We start from the raw sequence: 24,053 nt of genomic DNA, 5'->3' as shown, positions 1-24,053 counted from the left end.
CTACTGGAAATTTGCAGATATTGCTGCATAGTAATGACTGGTGATCAAAACACATCACACACATCATTAAACCCACATAACACAAAAGAAGAATATAAATGAACCCTCTTATTAACATTCTTTCAAAGGAAATACGATTGTCTACCCTAACATGACATCTGTGCCACATTGAGGTCACAGACATTCCTTTTGTCACCCTTTGTCCTTTTGTCACCACCAAGAGTATTATCAATCTGAGTGTATTTAATCAGCGATACGTATCGGTAACATACACCAATCTATTCCCATGAGTGGCGTCCGGCAGGAGACCGTAAGCGTCTGGTCAGGACAGGGTCCGATTCTTTTGTCTTTCAATGGCCAAAAGAAGGAGGAGGCTGACCTGACCCAAAGACTGACTCAAGTTCTGGGCTTGGGAGGAGGAGGAGATTGCGGTGGCAGCGGTGGTAGTAGTCGCCAGAGTTAGAAAGGAGGAAGACAAAATCTACCACCCGACCTGCCCCCAGTCCAGTATGTGTGATGTGGCCCAAGGTGAGTAGTGTGAAAATACACATTTTAATATGTCACGTAGAAGATTGGGGGATTAAAAATCACTTATTCTCACTTGTGTAATTACTCACAGCTATGACACCAGACAACTGAAAAGACACCAGCATGGCAATGCCAGTGATCAACTGCCAGCGGACAGTCCTGTCCCTCAGTAACTGTAGAACAGAAACAACTTGTAGATTGTTCTGGCGCTCCATTCCGTCATTCCATGCATTCCATTCATCTCTCCTTTTTTTCAGAGGAATCTCCTGAGGGGTGAGACCAAAACAGAATATTTAAAAGTAGCATTGAACTGCTTAATTCCAGAAGTTTTAAATAGAGTTACTTGTGTCTAGTTTGTTTGTAATTTATGTTGAAAATTACCAGTATTTGTCCTTTAGAACCAGTTTAACAAATCAGGCTGGGTTTGCTCTTTATTTACCCAATAAGCTGGCAGGTGCCTGTCTCTTGTTCCAAACATGACCTCCATTTCCAGAAGTGTCAGCATCCTTAAAATAAAAACTAAAACGCACAATTTTCTCTGAAATAAGTTGAAATTGACCATTAATTATTCAATATCTGATAGATGTGATACTTTGCCTTGCTTTCCAATGTAACATATTTAAAATAATATAACAAATGAATAGTGCTGGACTAAATTATAGCAATCCCTGAGAAGTGATAATAAATAATGGTGTCTTCAACCTTAGAATCAATAATTCAGCCTCTATAAATGGAGAAAACCTTTCCAAGTGCTGTTTTCTCTCAGGGACAATTTTCGACTTTTTATTTTTAGGGTACCAAGACTTTTAGCCATGTCTGCATATCAAGACTCCAGGCTTAGCACAGTCAGCTCAGAACCAAGAGCGCAGTAGAACAGGCTGAACCTTGCAAACAACAATGCACTTTTTTTCTGCAGCAGCCTCATCGTTCTTCTCTATCAGCAGGTATCCAGGGCTCTCAGGCATGGAGAACAGCCCACCAAGCTGCGCCAATGCAAGTATGGCAATACCTGCGTTCCAAATTATTATGCAAATTGGATTTAAGTGTCATAAACATTAATTTTTTTTGCTTTTCAATTATATTCATGGATGGTATTGTGTTATTGAAATCCATCTCAGACACCTGTGGAAATTAGTTTGCGAGGTGGGCCCAATCAAAGGAGAACTACTTAAGAGGGACGTTCCATTAAGCAGGCCACAGGTTTCAAGCAATATGGGAAAGAAAAAGGATCTCTCTGCTGCCGAAAAGTGTCAAATAGTGCAATACCTTGGACAAGGTATGAAAACATTAGATATTTAGCAAAAATTTAAGCGTGATCATCGTACTGTGAAGAGATTTGCGGCTGATTCAGAGCGCAGACGGGGTCGTGCAGATAAAGGCATAATGAGGAAGGTTTCGGCCAGACAAATTCATCGGGTTAGGAGAGCAGCTGCTAAAATGCCATTACAAAGCAGCAAACAGGTATTTGAAGCCGCTGGTGCCTCTGGAGTCCCGCAAACCTCCTGGTGTAGGATCCTCCAGAGGTTTGCAGTTGTGCATAAACCTACTATTCGGCCACCTAAACAATGCTCACAAGCAGAAACGGTTGCAGTGGGATCAGAAATACATAAGGACTAATTTTCAAACAGTCTTGTTTACTGATGAGTGCTGTGCAACCCTGCAACAGCACTGCAGATGGATAGAGTAGTGGATGGCCACCATGTCCCAACAAGGCTGCAACGTCAGCAAGGAGGTGGCGAGGTTATGTTTTGGGCCGGAATCATGGGGAGAGAGCTAGTAGGCCCCTTTAGGGTCCCTGAAGGTGTGAAAATGACCTCAGTAAAGTATTTAAAGTTTCTAAACTGACCACTTTCTTCCGTGGTAAAGAAAGAAGAACCGTGCCTTCCGTGGTAAAATCATCTTATGCACGACAATGCACCATCTCATGCTGCAAAGAGTACCTCTGTGTCATTGGCTGCTATGGGCATAAAAAGGAGATAAACTCATGGTGTGGCCCCCATCTTCACTTGACCTTAACCCTATTGAGAACCTTTGGAGCATCCTCAAGCAAAAGATCTATGAGGGTGGGAGGCAGTTCAGATCAAAACAGCAGCTCTGGGAGGCTATTCTGACATCCTGCAAAGAAATTTAACCAGAAACTCTCCAAAAACTCACAAGTTCAATGGATGCAAGAATTGTGAAGGTGATATCAAAGAAGGGATCCTATGTTTACATGTAACTTGGCCTATTAAGATGTTTTTGATTGAAATAGCTTTTGATTTCAGTAAATATGACCTCCTAATGCTGCAAATTCAACAAATGGCCATTTTTAGTTCTTTACAACCTATAAAATGTTTTGCAACTCTGTTGTGCATAATCATTTGGAACAGTGCATTTTGAGTTTATTATTTAAAAAACAAAAAAAATACTGTTATCATTGGGAAGTTTGTTCAATACGATTTGAATTATACTCTAAAATTATACTGACTATCATTTGCATCGACGATTTAGGAAAATCTGAGAAAAATATCACTTGCATAATACTTACTGCAAAGTGGACTCCTGTATCCACAGACAATGAGGGTCAACTATACAAGAGATCTATTTAGCTCATAGATTTAGAGGTGATGGTGTAACCTTTGGGATCCTAATTTTATTTAAGAGGATGTTATTTTTTTGAATGTGGACAAGATAAACCACATTTCCTGTTTACATCTGCCACTCATCTGTCCAAATATCTCACGGAGACTTAATATCTGCCCAGCAAGCACACCCAGCAGTGTGGCCTTCTTGGGCATGTCTGTTGATGGTTGCCTCTGTGGCCAATTGAGAATTCAACCAGCCTATATACTATATTGTAGCTGACAAGATGGCAGCGCGTGTACATCGCGAGGCTCAACTAAATTTAGCAAATTAGTGCTTATTTACATAGTTTTCTCCTGCGTGTTCGCCCGATTCAGCGGGCCGAACCATTCATATAGTAGAGAGTCACTTTTAGACATTTTTTACCGAAGCAATAACGTAGTTTTGGACCACCCATTCAACTTCGACGAGCTCCCACCTGAGTTGGTAAAGTCACCGAGGTGTCAAGGAGTCATCCTGCCGACCGGCTACTCTCTGCGCCGGCGTCAGACCGCAAACAAAGACGGGGGAAACGCGGAGGTCTGCGTGCTAAATCCACACCGGCCATCGCTCCCTAGCATTTTCCTCGCCAAAGTGCGGTCTCTGCGAATAAGATGGATGAACTCAAGATCTGGACCCTCACACAGAAAAGGCTCATGGACTGCAGTCTCATGTTCTTCACTCTTCACGGAAACATGGCTTAGCGACGCTGTCCCGAACTGCGTGGTGGAGCTTGAGGGGCGCACCATCTTCAGGGCCGATAGAGAAGCGGCAGCCACAGGTAAAATCAGAGGTGGAGGAGTATGCATTTATGTAAACAAATCATGGTGCATGGACTCTGCCGTTGTGGATACCCATTGTTCTGCTGATCTGGAGTACCTGGTTATCAAGTGCAGGCCCTTCTACCTTCCACGTGAGTTCACCTGCATTGTTGCTGCTGCGGTTTATGTCCCACTGGATGCTAATGCTAAAGTGGCCATGAGAGAACTTTATGCTGCCATCAACAAACTGCAGACCATGCATCCGGATGAGGCCTTTATTGTCGCTGGGGATTTTAACCACCGCACTCTATGATCTGTTCTTCCTAAGTTCCGACAGAACGTCTCCTGCTCCACAAGGGGACAAAGGACTTTGGACCATGTTTACACCAGTGTAGCTAAGGCATACAAAGTCACTCCCCTCCCCCACCTTGGTCACTCTGATCACCTCTCTTTGTTCCTGATCCCCAAGTACTCCCCCATCATCAAACAGATCAAACCCACAACAAGGACCGTCAAAATCTGGTCCGAGGGTGCTGATTCCATTCTCCAACAGCAATTCCAACAAACAGATTTGAATGTGTTCTCCGTTCAGGCCACCACAGACTCCCTGATTAACATTGACATTCTCACAAACTCTGTCCTGGATCATATCAACAGGTGTGTGGACAGAGTGACATCGCTTAAAACAATAAAAACTTTCTCCAACCAGAAGCCCTGGATGAACAGAGAGGTTCGCCCTCTGCTCAATGCCAGAGATGCAGCCTTCAGGTCTGGAGACCAGGAGCCCTTCCCCTAGCTAGGGCCAACCTGAGAAGTGAAATCTCACAGGCCAAACATGGCTACAAACTGAAGGTTGAAGAGCACTTCAACTCCTCTGACCCCCAGCTTATGTGGCAAGGCATACAGTCACTCACCAGCTACAAACCACCCAACACTGTGCCCCCTACCAGCTCCACCTCCACCCCCCTCCCTGACGAGCTCAACCACTTCTACGCTCGCTTTGACCGGGAAAACAGGGAGGTGATGTCCAAGGCAGATCTACCTCTCAACGATCTGCCTCTCACACTCTCCACCTCAGAGGTCCTGAGCAAGGTGAACGCCCGGAAGGCAGCTGGCCCCGATGGAATACCTGGGCGCGTGCACAAAGCGTGTGCAGAGCAGCTGGCCGGGGTCTTTGCGGACATTTTCAACCTGTCCTTGGCCCAAGCAGTTGTTCCCACTACCTTTAAGACCGCCACCATCGTGCCAGTGCCGAAGCACTCCACCGCTACGGCCCTGAATGACTTCCATCCTGTTGCCCTCACCCCCATCATCGCCAAGTGCTTTGAGAGGCTGGTCCTCTCACACTCAAAAACCTGCCTGCCTGCTACTTGGGACCCTCACCAGTTTGCCTACCGCCACAATAGGTCAACTGAGGACGCCATCTCCACGGCACTTCATTCCACACTGACACACTTGGACACCCAGAACTGTTACGCCAGAATGCTGTTCATTGACTTCAGCTTAGCATTCAATACTGTGATCCCCTCCAAGTTGATATCCAAGCTCAGCCAGCTTGGTATCAACCCTCTGCAATTGGACTCTGGACTTTCTATCTAACACACCCCAGTCTGTTAAGATAGACAACCTCTCCTCCTCCACTATCACCCTGAACACCAGCGTGCCACAAGGTTGCGTGCTGAGCCCTCTCCTTTACTCCCTATTCACCCATGACTGCGCTCCTATCTATGGTTCCAATTCCATAATTAAGTTCGCAGATGACACCACGGTGATAGGCCTGATCAGAGGCGACGATGAGACGGCCTACAGGGAGGAAGTACGGTACCTGACCACGTGGTGTGCACACACACCCATCTCCATCAACGGAGCTGCAGTGGAGTGTGTGCCCAGCTTCAAGTTCCTTAGCATCCACATCTCCGATGATCTCACCTGGTCCATAAACTCCTCCACCCTGGTCAAAAAGGCGCACAGCTCCTCTACTTTCTTCGGAGCCTTAAGAAAGCTCACCTTTGTCCCAGGATCCTGGTGAACTTCTACTGCTGTGCTATTGAGAGCATTCTTACAAACTGTATCACAGAATCTATAAACTAATTTTATTACTTTGAAAGGAATTCTGTAATGTAGTTTTGATTTTATGTTCAGAAAAGGCTGCTTTAAAGATCAAAACGTACTGCTCTGCATCAGACCGGAAAGCACTCCAGCGGGTGGTGAAAACTGCCCAAAGGATCACCGGTACACAACTGGACAGTATCGAACAGATCTACCGTCGACGCTGTTTGGGCAAAACCAGGAACATGATAAAAGAGTCATTCCACCCCAATAATAAACTTTTCACCATCCTCCCATCCGGCAGGCGTTACAGAAGCCTCCGCTCTCGCACCAGCAGGCTCAGGAAGAGTTTCTTCTACGAGGCAGTGACCCTGTCGAACTCTACTTCATTCCCCCACTCAACTCCATCCTCCCTCTAGCATCATCTTGCACTCCACTGCCATTTGCACAACTTTCGGTTTTGCACTGATCTTTTTCATTTCACTTCCACTGCCATTTGCACAACTTTCTGTTTTCACTGATCAGACTCCTTGCACTATTTATTTACATATTTATTAATTTATAATTATAGTTAGTATTTAAAGTATATATAGTGTATATAGTTTATTCTGTATATATTCTGTGTTCTGTATATATAATAGTACACTTTCAGTGGCCCCATCTGGCCCCTTGGAACAATTTCTAGAGGCACTATTGTAGGCCTGTAGGCCTGAAAAAGGCCTGTGTGTGTATTTGATCCTAGGGTATACGAATAAATGTTATACGAATAAATGTTATTTGATCATTAGACATTTTATATATTAAATGCTGTTGACTTTGAAATCAGTGTTGTTTCTTTTTCTGCATTTACAATTCATACACAATGTGTTAACTTGAAGCAGTACACACACACAATCACATACGGTGTGCGCGCACTCACATATACAACCAAATATGCGCACACCACAAGTTTAAAATACTTCAGATTTTACAGGTTTTGGGGATTTTTTGCCATTCCTATTAAAATAAGTTTACATTTCCTTCAGGCCCTCCAAACCTTCAAGCACTTGTAGGCTTCAATCTTTCAGGCATTTTAGCAGCGTTCAGCTCACCAAGAAGAGGCTTTTTCGGCTCCCAAACAGCTCTTTATTATTTTTCAATTTTTTGCCAAATTTAGTGCTACTTTGACATATGATATGTCTAGTCTAGTTCCTGAGCCCACGTGGTAATATCCTTCACAGAATGATGTCGGTTATTAATGCAGTGCCGCCTGAAGGATCGAAGGTCACGGGCATTCAATGTTGGTATTCGACCTTGCCGCTTACGTGCAGAGATTTCTCCAGATTCTCTGAATCTTTTGATGATATTATGGACTGTAGATGATGAAATCCCTAAATTCCTTGCAATTGCAACAAAACGTTCTTCAACTGTTGGACTATTTGCTTTTGCGATTTGGTTTGTAATTATACTAAACCTTATAATTTCCAGAATTCCTTAGTTTTACATGTTTAGTATAAAAAGATTAAATGTAAAAACAAACACTATTACACATTTTAATGTGGGAACACGGCACGCGGCTTCTTCCTTTAGAGCTCTTCCTTTACAGCAGCAGCTTTTTAGAGGTTTAATCATGAGAACTGTAGCCGAAGAGGTAGCGGTGTCTTAAAATCTGGACAAATATAACATGCATAGAGAGATACCACTAGAAGTTGATTGGAAAATTGTTTTGGTCTGCTTTGATCTATCCATAAAAATGTCACGGGTTAACGGAACAGAGGACCCATAAGGTCCGAGGGCTGGCGGTGAGAGACGAGGTCGAGGGCAGGCGTAAATCCAAGGGCTGGAGAAGGGAAATGAGGTCAGGTGCAGGCATGGGTCGGTACACAGGAGCTGAGACAGAAGACGTGGTCAGGTGCAGGCATGGGTCAGCACACAGGTAAAACAAGATCAGATGAGGAGTACTGTCACGAGGATTACAAACACAAGGAAGTCACGAACGATAACAAACTGACAAAGAACACACAGAACACATGGGTATATGTATACAAGACAAGGGAGGAGACAACAAGACACAGGTGAACGACATTAGGGAAGGCAGGTAATCACACTGACGGGGACGCACAGGAAGGTAGGAGGTGAAGACGCCTGAAACAGAGACAAGACTGTGAGTTTCAAAAATAAAATAAAATTACATTACATTACGATCATTTAGCAGACGCTTTTATCCAAAGCGACGTACATTGCATTACCACCCATTACAGAGGGGGGAGCAGTTGGGGGTTCGGTGCCTTGCTCAGGGGCACCTAGGCAGGGACTCGAACCTCCGACCCTGCGCTTCCCAAGCGGAAGCCCTACCGACTCAGCTACTGCCTCCCCCTATTTATAAAATAGATAATTTAAAAAAATCAATAACAAATTATGAGAAGAACATGAATACATAAATAATAACAGGCAACACAGCAGCATCAAACAGTCTCTCTCTCTCTCTCTCTCTCTTTCTCTCTCTTTGAAGGCGCTGATCATTTTGTCGTACGAGTCAAAGAAATGTTTAGGTAGGAGATTAAAACAGGTAAAAAAATCTGAACGTGATCATTTTGATCACGTTTATTTTCCCAATTAAGGAGAGTGGTAAACTGTTCCATCTAAGAAAGACTGTCTTTCAAGTCTTCAGGGTTGCGGTGAGCGCAGTGTCTGTGGCGGGAAGGAGGTCTGAGAATGTACGAGTCATATTCTCGAGATACTTCAACCCCGAGCTACCGAGCTTGAAGGGGAAGTCTGTTTTGCGGAGATGCAAACTTAAAGTATTAATGGGGTAACATTTGCTCTTTGAAATATTGATTTTGTAGCCAGAAAAAACTTCCATTGAGTGCAGTTAATGTGTCTCAAGTGATTGTAGTATAACGACACCTGTGTCTGGGAGGTCCAGTCACTGGTTCAAAAGTATTCCTGCTAGAATCACACAATGAAGACAAAAGAACACTACAAGCAACTCAGAGAAAAGATATTTGAAAAGAATAAGTCAGGGGATGGCTACAAAACCAATTCCAACTCACTGCGCATCCCCCCGAGTTCATTTAAATCCATCAACAAGAAATGGGAGGAGTATGGCCATCCTCACAAACTGGGCAAGAGGGAGACTGGTGAGGGAGACCACCAAGACACCTACGACCTCTCTGAAGGAGTTAAAACCTTCAGTGGCTGAGATTGGAGAGACTGTGCATACAACTGTTGCCCGAGTACTTCACTAGTCAAAGCTGTATGGGAGAGTGGCAAAGACAAAGCCACTGTTGAAAAATCTCGAACTGGAGTTTGCCCAAAGGCATGTGGGAGACTCCAAGGTCAATTTGGAGGAAGGTTATTTGATCTGATGAGACAAAAATGTAGCTTTTGGGTCATCAGATTGTTCGCTCTGTTTGGCCAACACTTAAACACTGCACATCTCCACAAACACACTATCCCCACATTGCAGCATGGTGGTGTGGCAGCATCATGGTGTGGGAGGCTTCTTGGCAGCAGGCCCCAGAAGGCTTGTAAAGATAGAGGGGAAAATAAATGCAGCAAAATTAAGTGAAATCTTGGAGGACATTATGACTCAGTATGCAAGAGAGCTACAACTTCGGAGAAGAGCTGTTCACGCCCGATTCCTTTTGCAAGGAAAAATGGAAAGAAATTGCAGTGTTCAGACGTGAAAGCCTGATAGAGACCTCTCCACAGAGACTCAGTGCTGTGATTGCAGCCAAAGGTGCATGTACTAATTGGCTTGTACCTGTACTCTGCTCAATGACAATGAAGTTGAATCAAATCTAATTCACTGGTGTAGCCATACTGACACCTACCGGAAGTTTGCAGATATTGCTGCATAGTAATGACTAGTGATCAAAACACATCACACACAATATTGAACCCAAATAACACAAAAGAACAATATAAAGGAACCCTCTTATTAACATCCTTTCAATGGAAATACGTTTGTCTACCCTAAACATGACATCTGCGCCACATTGAGGTCACAGACATTCCTTATGTCACCCTTTGTCCTTTTGTCACCATAGAGAGAATTATCATTTTGGGTTCATTTAATCAGTGTTACACATTGGCGACATACACAAATCTATTCCCATGTCTGAAGAAACACTAAGCAGTGTATTGGATACACAGCAAAATGACTTCATCCAGGGTCATGGGTGGCTTCATCACTTTTTTCTAAACACTGTAAAACGGTACCTTGTCCTCCCATCTTGTCTTTACTTCATTTATAAATTTGCTCTTGGCCACACCCAGAATCGGCCTCAGCTCACACATCACCTACAATGCAAGTAAGTGTTAAAACTTGCAACAATGCTTGCTGAGTGGATAAGCCAAAATTATCAATTAATCGCTGGCATTATGAAGATCCTTGAAACATGGCTATGCATCAGGGATCATTGTGAGCTCATCCTCTTCTTTCAGGACGTTACTGTTGATGAAGGCTCTTCTAAACACCTTCAAACTGCACCTAGTCACCCCATCTCAATTCCATTGAGTGCAGTAAATGTGTCTCAAGTGATTGTAGTTTAACGACACCTGTGTCTGGGAGGTCCAGTCACTGGTTCAGAAGTATTCGTGCTAGAATTACACACAGTGAAGACAAAAGAACACTCCAACTCCACACTGGTGAGGGGGGACCACCAAGACACCTACGACCACTCTGAAGGAGTTAAACCTTAAAACCTTCAGTGGCTGAGATTGGAGAGACTGTGCATACAACTGTTGCCCGAGTTTTTCACTAGTCAAAGCTGTATTTGAGGGTGGCAAAGAGAAAGCCACTGTTAAAAAATCTCAAACTGGAGTTCGCCCAAAGGCATGTGGGAGACTCCAAGGTCAATTTGGAGGAAGGTCTGATTGATTGAAATTTAGCCTTTGGGTCATCATATTATTCGCTCTGTTTTGCCAACACTTAAACACTGCACATCTCCACAAACAAACTATCCCCACATTGCAGCATGGTGGTGTGGCAGCATCATGGAATGGGATGCTTCCTGGCAGCAGGCCCTGGAAGGCTTGTAAAGATAGAGGGGAAAATGAATGCAGCAACATTTCGTGAAATCCTGGAGGACATTATGACTCAGTATGCAAGAGAGCTACAACCTCGGAGAAGAGCTGTTCACGCCGGATCCCAAAGCAAGCTTACAGAGCTTGAGCTTTTTTGCAAGGAAGAATGGACAGAAATTGCAGTATCCAGACGTGCAAGCCTGATAGAGACCTCTCCACACAGACTCAGTGCTGTGATTGCAGCCAACGGTGCATCTACTCATTGGCTTGTACCTGTACTCTGCTCAATGACAATGAAGTTGAATTAAATCTAATTCACTGGTGTAGCCTTACTGACACCTACCGGAAGTTTGCAGATATTGCTGCATAGTAATGACTAGTGATCAAAACACATCACACACAATATTGAACCCAAATAACACAAAAGAAGAATATAAAGGAACCCTCTTATTAACATCCTTTCAATGGAAATACGTTTGTCTACCCTAAACATGACATCTGCGCCACATTGAGGTCACAGACATTCCTTGTGTCACCCTTTGTCCTTTTGTCACCATCGAGAGAATTATCATTTTGGTTTAATTTAATCAGTGTTACATATTGGCAACATACACAAATCTATTCCCATGTCTGAAGAAACACTAAGCAGTGTATTGGATACACAGCAACATGACTTCATCCAGGGTCATGGGTGGCTTCATCACTTTCTTCTAAACACTGTAAAACGGCACCTAGTCCTCCCATCTTGTCTTTACTTCATGTATAAATTTGCTCTTGGCCACACCCAGAATCGGCCTCAGCTCACACATCAGCTATAATGCAAGTAAGTGTTAAAACTTGCAACAATGCTCGCTGAGTGGATAAGCCAAAATTATGAATTAATCACTGGCATTATGAAGATCCTTGAAACATGGCTATGCATAAGGGATGATTGTTAGCTTGTCCTCTTCTTTCAGGACGTTACTGTTGATGAAGGCTCTTCTAAACACCTTCAAACTACACCTAGTCACCCCATCTCAATTCCATTGAGTGCAGTTAATGTGTCTCAAGTGATTGTAGGGAGGCAGTGGCTCAGTGGGTAGTGTAACTTGGGAACTGGAGGGTCGCCGGTTCGAGCCCCTGCCGAGGTGCCCCTGTGCAAGGCACCGAACCCTCAATTGCTCCCCCCTCTGCGAAGGGTGGTAATGTAATGTAAGTCGCTTTGGATAAAAGCGTCTGCCAAATGATCGTAATGTAATGTAATGTAGTATAACGACTGTGTCTGGGAGGTCCAGTCACTGGTTCAGAAGTATTCCTGCTAGAAATACATAATGAAGACAAAAGAACACTCCAAGCAACTCAGAGAAAAGAAATTTGAAAACAATAAGTCAGGGGATGGCTACAAAACCAATTCCGACTCACTGCGCATCCCCCCCGAGTTCATTTAAATCCATCATCAAGAATTTTTTTATTTTTGTGAGTATGGCCATCCTCACAAACTGAGTTACTGGGCAAGAGGGAGACTGGTGAGGGAGACCACCAAGACACCTACGACCACTCTGAAGGAGTTAAAACCTTCAGTGGCTGAGATTGGAGAGACTGTGCATACAACTGTTGCCCGAGTACTTCACTAGTCAAAGCTATAGGGGAGCGTGGCAAAGAGAAAGCCAATGTTGAAAAATCTTGAACTGGAGTTAGCCCAAAGGCATGTGGGAGACTCCAAGGTCAATTTGGAGGAAGGTTATTTCATCTGATGAGACAAAAATTTGGCTTTTGGGTCATCAGATTATTCGCTCTGTTTGGCCAACATGTAAACACTGCACATCTCCACAAACACACCATCCCCACATTGAAGCGTGGTGGTGGCAGCATCATGGTGTGGGATGCTTCTTGGCAGCAGGCCCTGGAAGGCTTGTAAAGATAGAGGGGAAAATGAATGCAGCAACATTTTGTGAAATCCTGGAGGACATTATGACTCAGTATGCAAGAGAGAGACAACCTCGGAGAAGAGCTGTTCACGCCTGATTCCCAAGCAAGCTGACAGAGCTTGAGCTTTTTTACAAGTGAGCATGGAAAGAAATTGCAGTATCCAGACGTGCAAGCCTGATAGAGACCTCTCCATACAGACTCAGTGCTGTGATTGCGGCCAACGGTGCATCTACTCATTGGCTTGTACCTGTACTCTGCTCAATGACAATGAAGTTGAATCAAATCTAATTCACTGGTGTAGCCTTACTGACACCTACTGGAAGTTTGCAGATATTGCTGCATAGCAATGACTAGTGATCAAAACACATCACACACAATATTAAACCCAAATAACACAAAAGAAGAATATAAAGGAACCCTCTTATTAACATTCTTTCAATGGAAATACGATTGTCTACCCTAAACATGACATCTGTGAAACATTGAGGTCACAGACATTTCTCTTGTCACCCTTTGTCCTTTTGTCACCATCGAGAGAATTATCATTTTGGGTTAATTTAATCAGTGTTACATATTGGCAACATACACAAATCTATTCCCATGTCTGAAGAAACACTAAGCAGTGTATTGGAAACACAGCAACATGACTTCATCCAGAGTCATGGGTGGCTTCATCACTTTCTTCTAAACACTGTCAAACGGCACCTTGTCATCCCATCTCTTCTTTAATTCATTTATAAATTTGCTCTTGGCCACACCCAGAATCAGCCTCAGCTCACACATCAGCTATAATGCAAGTAAGTGTTAAAACTTGCAACAATGCTTGCTGAGTGGATAAGCCAGATTTGATCGGCTGGATTCAGCCCTGAAAATCCAGATGGCCCAACCAGTGACTTGGAGGAGGAGGAGCTACAGATCCCATGATGATCACACACATCTCACACACTTCTCACTGCAAAAGCTTTTTCAGTAAGAAAAACGTCACTAAATTATTTTTTTAATCAAATATTTACTCAAGCCAACTCACTGCGCATCCCCCGGAGTTCGTTTCAACCCATCATCAAGAATTGGAAGGAGTTTGGCCATCCTCACAAACTGAGTGACTGGGCAAGAGGGAGACTGGTGAGGGAGACCACCAAGACACCTATGACCTGTCTGAAGGAGTTAAAACATTCAGTGGCTGAGATTGGAGAGAATGTGCACACAACTGTTGCTCGAGTTCTTCACTAGTCAAAGCTGTATCGGACAGTGGCAAAGAGAAAGCCACTGTTGAAAAATCTCAAACTGGAGTTTGCCCAAAGGCATGTGGGAGACTCCAAGGTCAATTTGGGGGAAGGTTATTTGATCTGTTGAGACAAAAATGTACTTTTTAGGTCATCAGATTATTCGCTCTGTTTGGCCAACGCTTAAACACTGCACATCTCCACAAACACACTATCCCCACATTGCAGCATGGTGGTGTGGCAGCATCATGGTGTGGGGGGCTTCTTGGCAGCAGGCCCCAGAAGGCTTGTAAAGATAGAGGGGAAAATGAATGCAGCAACATTTTGTGAAATCCTGGAGGACATTATTACTCAGTATGCAAGAGAGCTACAACCTCGGAGAAGAGCTGTTCACGCCCGATCCCTTTTGCAAGCTTACAGAGCTTGAGCTTTTTTGCAAGGAGGAATGGACAGAAATTGCAGTATCCAGACGAGCAAGCCTGATAGAGACCTCTCCACACAGACTCAGTGCTGTGATTGCAGCCAACGGTGCATGTACAAATTGGCTTGTACCTGTACTCTGCTCAATGACAATAAAGTTGAATCAAATCTAATTCACTGGTGTAGCCTTACTGACACCTACTGGAAGTTTGCACACATTGCTGCAAAGTAATGACTAGTGATCATAGTGGCTTCTAACTTTCTTCTAAACACTGTAAAACGGCACCTTGTCCTCCCATCTCATCTTTACTTCATGTATAAATTTGCTCTTGGCCACACCCAGAATCGGCCTCAGCTCACACATCATCTATAATGCAAGTAAGTGTTAAAACTTGCAACAATGCTTGCTGAGTGGATAAGCCACAATTATGAATTAATCACTGGCATTATGAAGACCGTTGAAACATGGCTATGCATCAGGGATCATTGTTAGCTTGTCCTCTTCTTTCAGTACGTTACTGTTGATGAAGGCTCTTCTAAACACCTTCAAACTACACCTAGTCACCCCATCTCAATTCCATCGAGTGCAGTTGATGTGTCTCAAGTGATTGAAGTAAAACGACACCTGTGTCTGGGAGGTCCAGTCACTGGTTCAGAAAACAAAAGAACACTCCAAGCAACTCAGAGAAAAGATCATTAGAAAGTATAAGTCAGGGGACGGCTACAAAACTCTTTCCAACTCACTGCACATCCCCTGGAGTTCATTTAAATCCATCATCAAGAAATTGAGTGACTGGGCAAGAGGGAGACTGGTGAGGGGAGTCCACCAAGACACCTACGATCACTCTGAAGGAGTTAAAACCTTCAGTGGCTGAGATTGGAGGGACTGTGCATACAACTGTTGCCCGAGTACTTCACTAGTCAAAGCTGCATTTGAGGGTGGCAAAGAGAAAGCCACTGTTGAAAAATCTGGAACTGGAGTTCGCCCAAAGGCATGTGGGAGACTCCAAGGTCAATTTGGAGGAAGGTTAGTTGAACTGATGAGACAAAAATTTAGCTTTTGGGTCATCAGATTTTTTGCTCTGTTTGGATAACACGTAAACACTGCATATCTCCACAAACACACCATCCCCACATTGAAGCATGGTGGTGGCAGCATCATGGTGTGGGATGCTTCTCGGCAGCAAGTGCAGTCAGCGCCGACAGGTTTGAATGCATGTGTGCCGTGAGGAAGGGTGTGTTTCCTGTGTGTGTGACTAAGAGAACAAAAGGGAGCCGCGTGTGTGTCCAGTTTGGGCTCCATTGCAAATACGAAGTACATAAACTCTGAAATTTGAAGCTGAAAATTGTAGAAGAAGTACAACTACTAAAAACTTGTACATAAAGTAGTGGTCAAAATTGATGGTTGAATGTTCCTTCTGGCAATATAATCGTTTAAAAACCTGTTGCAGTGTTGTTTTGTTGTGTGCTGCGGGAGCACTGCTGTTACGGTGTTGAAAAATAGCTGAAACTTAACTGTTGCTATATTTTGTGCTGTATTGCTATATTCACCCAGTGTGTTGAGACAGATGTGTACGCAGCTCTGTCCTGTGCCCTACTGAAGCATAGGAGGGGCGTATACCACCGAGTGGGCGTGCCTAGACCTCACACACTCGGGCCTGCTTAACAGGAAGAAAGGAGAGAGGCTGACTTCCCTCCTCCCCATCTGAGACTCTATGGAGTCAGGTCTGACCACTTAATATTATTTGGCTTACACCACATATTCTGTACATTAACTGAGAGCTGCAATACAGTATTGGCATATATGGTTGCATTGTTTGATTTAAATGTATTACCAGATGCTGAATTCAGAATAAGTGCTTAAGAAGAGGTGACGTAGGACATATAACATAACTTGTGCTTGAAACATGTATGTTGCTTAACTTAGTTAAGAAGACCAAATTGCAATTATTGCCATTCTAAAACTACGCAATTGAGCCTATCCAGGTATAAAAACATCAAAAGACAATATTCAAATTGTTGATACGCACAGCAGAAATGGACGGAATACCGGTAACCCTCTTGGGAATGAAATATCCCCTGAGCAAAAAAGACATAGTGAAAACATCTGAAAATTGGGAGAAGCGAACTAAAAACTTATGCAGTCCTTGGCCAGCTGGAGGCACATTTGACGTCAATGCATTCGAAGAGATGCAACTCAAAAAAAAATAAAAGACTAAAAACCGTTGGACAAAGGCAAGAAAAGACAACAGAAAAGACAGAAAGAGGAAGAGATAATTAAACTGTTCAAAGATGAAGGCACAAATTACAGGAACAGGTTGAGAGAAATCCGAGAGAATTTAAGAGCTAAAAAGGTGCGAGCGGAGAGGAAACAGACAAAGAAACAGCTAGTGTCAACAGATACTGCAGGAATATATCCAAATCTGGCAGGGGTCGTTCAAATTTCAGGAGACATTGAATTTGATCCTTACTGAGCATCTCATGTCCAATATAAAGAGTCGACTCCAAAAGTTTACAGCAGAGAAAGGAACAAGGAAGTTGTAAAGGACAAACCAAAAGTCTTAGATTGTTTTGCAGAGAGAAACCAGGCTCTGAAAGAGAAAGAGGCAGAGGCATATTGGTTGAAGTTTGACCAACTAAGTGAAGAAAACCTGTAACATACTAAGTATCAAGAGATAGAAGTAGAGGCAGAACAGGAAAAAGGGCTTAAGAGATGTTAAGGGAGAAGCGAGGGCACACGATATGAGAGAGCAGGGCAAAGTATGTGAAGCTCGAGCAAATTACACTGAAGGACCTCGGGAAGTAGAACAGAGAGATATTGTGTCAGGAAGTCTTACATTTGCTGCAGGAAGCCAACAGGGGGCCAAAAGCAAGGAGAAAGATTATGACCTTAGATACAGACCTGCAATAAGGCCTCCAGACAGATATGACCCTGGGCAATATCCAATATGGATAAAGGGGGCACAGGGACAGTATAGCCCATGGCAAACACTCGACCTTGAGGGACTGATTGCTCGACTTCCTAACGTCCATGAGGGGGCCAGCAAATGGATAAAAGCATTCAAGGAAGAGACAGTGGGCAAAATATTGGCTCTTGGCGACATTAAGGCACTGTGGGCCCGAACCATGGGGGTGCCAACAATGGAAAATGTCTTGCGCATGAGTGGCGCACAATGGATGGTTGATCCACTAGCCGATGGAACTGAATTCAATCCATATCGAGCTGGCTTATGGGGGGCCCTGAGGAAAGAATATCCGGTCAAGATTGACCCCAAGGCACTGAAGGGTGAGCTTCTTACTGATACAGAGAATCCTGCTGCCTACATCAGTCGTCAACTGAAAAGATGGAAGCAGGAAACTGAGGAGGAAGCTGAGAGAAGCCACAATGACACAATGACACCACAATGACAATTCTGGAATCAATCTTCAAATGAGCGTAACATAAAAAAGAACAAATGTTTATTGGCTGGGGGATATAACTGAACAAATGACTTAAATTCTACAGAAGTGGGAACATTTTAAATTTAATCTAATACATAATAATAGGAAAACAGGGAGCAGCCATAAATATTGACCCCAATCCTTTCATTTTCAGAGTGATACAATGTTCCTGAATCTATAACATACATGACTTTGCGGGTAAATCTTAATTTGGAATCAAAAGACTTGAGAGGTACTTTTAGGGCGCTGCTAGTTTACTGTTTTATTTTTACTATTTGTATTATTGCACAGTGTAGATACACTGTGCAAGAAAAATTGCAAACAACAGGGATATTGGTCGCCATTTTTGCAGACAATGGTGGATGATGTGCTAGGACAATGGGAAATTTGTGCCCAAAATAATGCAAGAAAAGGAATATTAGCCATATTCCAGTGCCAGAAGGACCATTCAAACATCTGTTCACAGACTATGTTGACGTGAGAAAATCAGTGCATGGAAAGCATTGCATGGTAGTAATAATTGATCGCTTAAGTCGTTGGGTTGAAGAAATAGCATCAAAAGGCCTAGGGTCAGAAACTGTTGTTAAGTTCTTGATAAAAGAAGTAATTCCACGTTTTGGTATACATTCAGAAATAAGTTCAGATAATGGATCAGCATTTGTGCAGAACGTAGCTTGAGGAATCTTATAACAGTTAAGAAGCAGACAAAGGTTGGTTGGTTGGTTGGTGTATATCATCATCAGTCTCAAGGGACAGTCAAAAGAGTTCTCTAAAAGGCAAAGCAGCACAAAGCTCAATTGCAATGATGCTCTACCACTAACACTAATGAGTTATCGCATGCAAACTAACAGAAGCAGACATTTAACCCTGCATGAGAGGCGGACTGGTGGACTCATGCCACACCGCATTTGAGAGGACCCTATAAGGGACCTCCGCTTGAGCAGTTGCAAATGCAGTTGAAGGAATATATGAGGTGGCTAACTGCCATACATGAAGTCATCTATTTACAGGAAAAAAACAGGGTTCCTGATTCTAGTTCAGTAGCAGAGAGCCCGGTGGTGCCAGGAGACCAGGTCCACATTCAGGTCCAGAGAAAGTGACGCGAAGGGCCATACACAGGGCAACACCAACTGCTGTCCAGGTGGAGGGAAGAACTACATGGTACCATCCAAACCACTACACCACTGTCCATAGAGCTGAAGCAGACATCTAGCATTGCCACGCACGAGGACATCTATATCAACATATATGAACTTTGCACTTCCTGTATCAGTATCGGGTTGATATATGTATACTCTGTATCAGCATATTAACATGCATTTGTTACTCATGGTGTTTGCATCTGTATTGGTAAATGCAGGAACTACAATATTCCTATAGGAAGAACTCTTGATTGTGTAAATTTATGCTAATCTCATTTTGATCTTATTTTCAGTTAAATAGGTAATTCATTTACTCAGTAATCACAGTGAAGCAATTCATATTTCAGTTTTACATTGTTGGTTTATGTTTATGATCTACACACAACTGGGCACCGCAGGCAAAATGCTGACTTGACAAGATCTGCCAGGCTTACATTCCATTTATAACCTATATTTATGTATGTAACCTATTTTTATGTATGTATTGTAATGGAACCACATCCAGCGCAAAAGCGTGATCGCCCATGATTAAGTTGAGAGGCAAGGGGGTCTTGAGGGAATTTTTCTAGCATTTTGATGCTAGTTTTTGTCCGTCACTGGTTGTTTGGTTCCAGCTAAAATATTTATATCATCATGTTGGCGATATTGAAATCGCCAAAGGGGGAATTATGTGGAAGAAAATGTACTATATTCAGGACAATAGTATGCAAGTGAACCGTGTGTTCTTGGCAATCATTTAATATTATGTAACTGTTCAATATCAGAAAGGAAGTACACAAGTTGTTTTTAACATTGAGTGTTTTACCAGAAACATCCATCATCAGCGAGGAAGCGACATTGTGTATTGCCAGGTCACCGTGACATGGTTACTAAGGTAGCCAGGGCCAACAATAGAACAATGGAAAGTTCTAGTTTGGGTTTGTGAGGGCTGGGGTGAGGTTCTAAGAACTCCTTGATATAAACTGATGTTGGCTCTATGTGGAGCCAGTGCCCATATTCACAATGACGTGTAAGATAGCACTCATGTGTGAATGAATAAACGAAGATACACAGCCTCAACTGTCTCCGCAAATTGATATATAGAATTATACTATTGTATATTGTTCTTCTAAACACCTTCAAACTGCACCTAGTCACCCCATCTCATTTCCATTGAGTGCAGTTAATGTGTCTCAAGTGATTGTAGTATAACGACACCTGTGTCTGAGAGGTCCAGTCACTGGTTCAGAAGTATTCCTGCCAGAATTACACAATGAAGACAAAAGAACACTCCAAGCAACTCAGAGAAAAGATATTTGAAAAGAATAAGTCAGGGGATGGCTACAAAACAAATTCCAACTCACTGCGCATCCCCCCGAGTTCATTTCAATCCATCATCAAGAAATGGGAGGAGTATGGCCATCCTTGCAAATTGAGTGACTGGGCAAGAGGGAGACTGGTGAGGGAGACCACCAAGACACCTACGACCTCTCTGAAGGAGTTAAAACCTTCAGTGGCTGAGATTGGAGAGACTGTGCATACAACTGTTGCCCGAGTACTTCACTAGTCAAAGCTGTATGGGAGAGTGGCAAAGACAAAGCCACTGTTGAAAAATCTCGAACTGGAGTTCGCCCAAAGGCATGTGGGAGATTCCAAGGTCAATTTGGAGGAAGGTTATTTGATCTGATGAGACAAAAATGTAGCTTTTGGGTCATCAGATTATTCGCTCTGTTTGGCCGACACGTAAACACTGCACATCTCCACAAACACACCATCCCCACATTGAAGCATGGTGGTGGCAGCATCATGGTGTGGGATGCTTCTTGGCAGCAGGCCCTGGAATGCTTGCAAAGATAGAGGGGAAAATGAATGCAGCAGAATTTTGTAAAATCCTGGAGGACATTATGACTCAGTATGCAAGAGAGCTACAACCTCGGAGAAGAGCTGTTCACGCCCGATCCTGAAGCAAGCTTACAGAGCCTGTGCTTTTTTGCAAGGAAGAATGGACAGAAATTTCAGTATCCAGACGTGCAAGCCTGATAGAGACCTCTCCACACCGACTCAGTGCTGTGATTGCAGCCAACGGTGCATGTACTAATTGGCTTGTACCTGTACCATGCTCAATGACAATGAAGTTGAAGCAAATCTAATTCACTGGTGTAGCCTTACTGACACCTACTGGAAGTTTGCAGATATTGCTGCATAGTAATGACTAGTGATCAAAACACATCACACACAATATTAAACCCAAATAACACAAAAAAAAGAATATAAAGTAACCCTCATATTAACATCCTTTCAATGGAAATACGCTTGTCTACCCTAAACATGACATCTACGCCACATTGAGGTCACAGACATTCCTTATGTCACCATTTGTCCTTTTGTCACCATGGAGAGAATTATCATTTTGGTTTAATTTCATCAGTGTTACATATTGGCAACATACACAAATCTATTCCCATGTCTGAAGAAACACTAAGCAGTTTATTGGATACACAGCAACATGACTTCATCCAGGGTCATGGGTGGCTTCATCACTTTTTTCTAAACACTGTAAAATGGCACCTTGTCCTCCCATCTCATCTTTACTTCATGTATGAATTTGCTCTTGGCCACACCCAGAATCGGCCTCAGCTCAAACATCACCTATAATGCAAGTAAGTGTTAAAACTTGCAACAATGCTTGCTGAGTGCATAAGCCAAAATTATGATTTAATCACTGGCATTATGAAGATCCTTGAAACATGGCTTTGCATCAGGGATCATTGTTAGCTTGTCCTCTTCTTTCAGGATGTAACTGTTGATGAAGGCTCTTCTAAACACCTTCAAACTACACCTAGTCACCCCATCTCAATTCCATCGAGTGCAGTTAATGTGTCTCAAGTGATTGTAGTATAACGACACCTGTGTCTGGGAGGTCCAGTCACTGGTTCAGAAGTATTCCTGCTAGAATTACACAATGAAGACAAAAGAACACTCCAAGCAACTCAGAGAAAAGATATTTTAAAAGAATAAGTCAGGGGATGGCTACAAAACCATTTCCAACTCACTGCACATCCCCCCGAGTTCATTTCAATCCATCATCAAGAAATGGGAAGAGTATGGCCATCCTCGCAAATTGAGTGACTGGGCAAGAGGGAGACTGGTGAGGGAGACCACCAAGACACCTACAACCTCTCTGAAGGAGTTAAAACCTTCAGTGGCTGAGATTGGAGAGAATGTGCACACAACTGTTGCCCGAGTTCTTCACTAGTCAAAGCTGTATGGGAGAGTGGCAAAGAGAAGGCCACTGTTGAAAAATCTGGAACTGGAGTTTGCCCAAAAGGCATTTGAGAGACTCCAAGGTCAATTTGGAGGAATGTTATTTGATCTGATGAGACACAAATTTTGCATTTGGGTCATCAGATTATTCGCTCTGTTTGGCCAACACGTAAACACTGCACATCTCCACAAACACACCATCCCAACTTTGAAGCATGGTGGTGGCAGCATCATGGTGTGGGATGCTTCTTGGCAGCAGGCCGTGGAAGGCTTTTAAAGAAAGAGGGGAAAATGAATGCAGCAACATTCTGTGAAATCCTGGAGGACATTATGACTTAGTATGCAAGAGAGCAACAACCTCGGAGAAGAGCAGTTCACGCCCGATCCCGAAGCAAGCTTACAGAGCTTGAGCTTTTTTGCATGGAAGAATGGACAGAAATTGCAGTATCCAGACGTGCAAGCCTGATAGAGACCTCTCCACACAGACTCAGTGCTGTGATTGCAGCCAAAGGTGCATGTACTAATTGGCTTGTACCTGTGCTCTGCTCAATGACAATGACGTTGAATCAAATCTAATTCACTGGTGTAGCCTTACTGACACCTACTGGAAGTTTGCAGATATTGCTGCATAGTAATGACTATTGATCAAAACACATCACACACAATATTAAACCCAAATAACACAAAAAAAGAATATAAAGGAACCCTCTTATTAACATCCTTTCAATGGAAATACATTTGTCTACCCTAAACATGACATCTGCGAAACATTGAGGTCACAGACATTCCTTATGTCACCCTTTGTCCTTTTGTCACCATGGAGAGAATTATCATTTTGGTTTAATTTAATCAGTGTTACATATTGGCAACATACACAAATCTATTCCCATGTCTGAAGAAACACTAAGCAGTGTATTGGATACACAGCAACATGACTTCATCCAGGGTCATGGGTGGCTTCATCACTTTCTTCTAAACACTGTAAAATGGCACCTTGTCCTCCCATCTCATCTTTACTTCATGTATGAATTTGCTCTTGGCCACACCCAGAATCGGCCTCAGCTCAAACATCACCTATAATGCAAGTAAGTGTTAAAACTTGCAACAATGCTTGCTGAGTGCATAAGCCAAAATTATGATTTAATCACTGGCATTATGAAGATCCTTGAAACATGGCTATGCATCAGGGATCATTGTTAGCTTGTCCTCTTCTTTCAGGATGTAACTGTTGATGAAGGCTCTTCTAAACACCTTCAAACTACACCTAGTCACCCCATCTCAATTCCATCGAGTGCAGTTAATGTGTCTCAAGTGATTGTAGTATAACGACACCTGTGTCTGGGAGGTCTAGTCACTGGTTCAGAAGTATTCCTGCTAGAATTACACAATGAAGACAAAAGAACACTCCAAGCAACTCAGAGAAAAGATATTTGAAAAGAATAAGTCAGGGGATGGCTACAAAACCATTTCCAACTCACTGCACATCCCCCCGAGTTCATTTCAATCCATCATCAAGAAATGGGAGGAGTATGGCCATCCTCGCAAACTGAGTTACTGGGCAAGAGGGAGACTGGTGAGGGAGACCACCAAGACACCTACGACCTCTCTGAAGGAGTTAAAACCTTCAGTGGCTGAGATTGGAGAGACTGTGCATACAACTGTTGCCCGAGTTCTTCACTAGTCAAAGCTGTATGGGAGAGTGGCAAAGAGAAAGCCACTGTTGAAAA

Source organism: Genypterus blacodes, unplaced genomic scaffold, assembly GCF_046128005.1.
Source record: "Genypterus blacodes isolate CSIRO-AG114 ecotype Tasmania unplaced genomic scaffold, CSIRO-AGI_Gbla_v1 ptg000008l_1, whole genome shotgun sequence".
In the NCBI taxonomy this organism is placed as follows: domain Eukaryota; kingdom Metazoa; phylum Chordata; class Actinopteri; order Ophidiiformes; family Ophidiidae; genus Genypterus; species Genypterus blacodes.
Note: the sequence above shows the minus strand (reverse complement) of the source record.